Source organism: Puma concolor, chromosome C2, assembly GCF_028749965.1.
Source record: "Puma concolor isolate L17-30 chromosome C2, mPumCon1.1.hap2, whole genome shotgun sequence".
NCBI lineage: Eukaryota > Metazoa > Chordata > Mammalia > Carnivora > Felidae > Puma > Puma concolor.
Window position 1 is genome coordinate 110,785,102 of NC_141675.1, and position 3,650 is coordinate 110,788,751.

Here is a 3,650-nt window from a genome sequence, read left to right on the forward strand (position 1 = left end):
AAATGAAGAGTTGGGACACCTAACCAACTGAACCAGCCAGGCACTCCTGAGTGTCCACCTCTTGATCTTGGCTCAGGTTATGATCTCACAGTTTGTGGGTTCGAGCCCCGCACTGGGCTCTGCACTGACAGCATGGAGCCTGCTTGAGGTTCTCTCTCCCTCTATCTCCCCATCCTATCTCTCTCTCTCAAAATATTTATTTATTTATTTATTTCTGGGTGCCTGGCTGGCTTGGCCAGTAGAGCATGAAACTTGATCTGAGGGTCATGATTTCAAGCCCTATGTTGGGCATGGAGCCTACTTAAAAAAAATAAAGACTAAAGAACACCTGGGTGGCTCAGTCAGTTGAGTGTCCCGACTCTTGATTTTGGCTCAGGTCATGATCCCAGGGCCATGGGATGAAACCCTATATCAGCTCCCATGCTGAGCATGGAACCTGCTTGAGATTCTTTCTCTCCCTCTGCCCCTCTCCCCTGCTCGATCTCTTTCTCAAAAAATAAAATGATAAAGATTGAAAAAAAATTTTCATGTTTATTTGAGAGAGCACAAATGGGAAGGGGCAGAGAGAATCCCAAGCAGGGTCTGCACTGTCAGCTCAATCTCATGAATGTGAGATCATGACCTGAGACAAAATCAAGAGTCGGATGTTTAACCAACTGAGCCACCCAGGCGCCCCTAAAATTATATTCCTTATACTAGCATTTACAGTTGGTTCTTCATAGGTGCTTATTCCTGCTTCCCTTTTCCATTCATCGTATTTTGCTGGTTGGATGTATTATGTTCATTTTAAATTCTTGCTGTGTTCTTGTGCTCTGCAAAAAATTACATGTGTATACCACAACTTCACATTCTACCACTGATGGATGTTTGGGTTATTTTCAGTTTAGGGTTATCCTGAAGAATGCTGTAAGGACCATTTTTATTTCCTTGGCATTTATGGGTATGCTTTTCTGTTGGGTACGTGACTTACAGTAGAATCTGAGGTACTTGGATTTGTGACCCAAAATATTTTCCAAAGAGATTATTCCAATTACCCTCACCAGTGGCGGCTGCTCAGTGTGCTTGCTTACTTACTGTGCTGTTCTGAGATGTCTGAGCTTCGTATCCCATGTCGTTTTAATTTACACTGCCCAGATGACTAATAAAGCTGAACACCTTTTCATATATTTGCAGGCCGTTTAGATATCCTTGTTGTGAGGTCATTGAATATCCTACCCATTTTGTAATTAGATTGTCTTTTTTCTCTTTCAGAAAACAAGCCATTTGTTACTGTTTTGCAATTGCCATCTCCCGTTTTAGAGCTTGTCTTTTCATTCTCTTAATGATATCTTTTGGTGAATGTAAGTGTTTAAGGTAGTCCCAATTTATAAATTTATGCCCTTTTACAAAATCTTTCCCTGCCCAAAGATCATTATAATATTTTCCAATCTTTTTTAAAAGTTTTCTACTTTTGCCTTTTGTATTTAGATTTATAATCCATCTGAAGTAGAGGTATGTGTCAAGCTTTTTTATATGTGTGGATTTCCAGTTGTGTACACAATTTTCTGAATACGCTGATTTTTTCCATTGTTCAGGAATGCCATCTTACAAATCAAAGGTCCATGCATATGTAGATTTCTTTCTGGAATCTATTCTGCCTCTTTGCTTTATTTCTATATTCTTGCACCAATTCCTTGCAATACCAACTTGCAACAATACTGAATCCTTACAGTAATTAGGACCATACTGTCTTAGTTTCTTAATTATTGTAGGTTTACAATAATTTTGATATCTGATAGAGTAAATCCTCTCACTTTACTCTTATTTCAGATTGTCTTGTATGCTCTCTCCCTGTAAAATCTATAATGAACTTAACCAATTTCTGTAATAAAATCCTGTTGGGATTTTGACTGGAATTGCATTGAATTTATAGAGATCAGTTTGGAGAGAATTGATATATTTATAACTGAATTTTCATTCCATGAACATATTTCTTCACTTATGTAAGTCATCTTTAATATCTCTCAAAATATTTTACAGTTGGTGTAAACATATTATATATTTATGCAATTGCGAATGCTATTTTTTATTTTTCAGTTTGTTGGCATATAAAAATACAAAACACTTGTATATTATGGGAACTTTCATCTGATAAATGCTGTGTACAAAACCACAGCAAAACATTCCAAAAGATGAAAACTGGTTAAAATTTTCTGACATTGGAAATAAGACATTTTATCCAACAACCTTTCTAAATTCCCTTATTAATTTCGATAGTTTTGACTGTCTCCATACCCAGTTATGTTATCTGCAAATAAGTTTTATTTCTCCTATTCCAATTCTAGCTTGCCTCATTGACCTCTATAGGACTTCTAATACAATGTTAAGTAAATGTGACAGTTGGAATCCTTATCTCTTTTCCCATCTTGGAGTGAAAATCTGAGATTAACATGGTGAAGCAGATAGCTTCAGAATGGGGGCTTATTGCCAGAAAAACTGACCATGTGATTAGAGAGAGAACTTTTAGCCTCATCTCCCAACCTCCAGAGGAGGGGAGAGGGTCTCCAGCTCTGAATTGAGTTAATTTTTTTTTTAATATTTATTTTACAGAGAGAGAATGCAAGCAGGGGAGGGGCAGAGAGCGAGGGGGACAGAGGGTCTGAAGTGGGTTCTGTGCTGACCACAAAGAGCCCAATGCAGGGCTTGAACTCACAAACTGTGAGATCATGACCTGAGCTGAAGTCAGCTGTTTATTAACCGAGCCACCCAGGCGTCCGTTGATTAATTTATTCTTTAAAAATGTTTATTTTCAGACAGAGAGTGAGCACTAGCAGGGGAGGGGCAAGAGAGAGGAGAGAGAATATCCCAAGCAGGCTCTGTGCTGTGAGTGCATAGCCTCCTGCGGGGCTCCATCTCAAGAACCATGAGATCATGACCTGAGCCAAAATCAAGAATGGGTCGCTTAACTGACTGAGCCACCCAGGTGCCCCTTAATTCATTAATTTAGTTAACCATGCTCATGTAATGAAACCTCAACAAAGCTTGAAGAGGCTCAGAGAGCTTCCTGGTTGCTGCACATACTGATGGACTAGGTGGGTGTCACACCCCAACTCCATAGGGATAGAAGGTCCTATGCTCCTTGCTTCCAGATCTTGTGCTATAGGTTTCTTCCACCTGGCTATTCCCGAGTTGTATCCTTTATAATAAAACTGTAATTTTAAGTGTAGCACTTTTCGTGACTTCTTTGAGTTGTTCTAGTAAATTATCAAAGGAGGAGCTCCAGAGAAGCCCCCGAATTTGTAATCAGCCATGCAGAAGAGTGGGTGGTTTGGGGATATCCAAGACTCGCAGCTGGCATCTGAAGCGGATGCAGTCTTGTGGGACTGAGCCCTTGTGGTGTGGGGGTCTGTGCTAACTCCAGGTGGTGTCATAAATGAATTGTATGTAAAAGTCTGTGGTATGTGAACTAAAGACCACTCCTTCCCCAACTACCTCAGCTCAGGGAGTTGAAGACACCACTCCAGACTGCCGCATCCAAGATCACAGGACTCACTCTCCCACCAGCTCCCAGTTGGAGGGCTATCTTCCTGGGAGGTTCAGGCCATCAGTCTTTCACATCCTGCTCCCAGCTGTCTGGTACTGAGATAAGGTCTGGTATGTGTAGTTGAAAG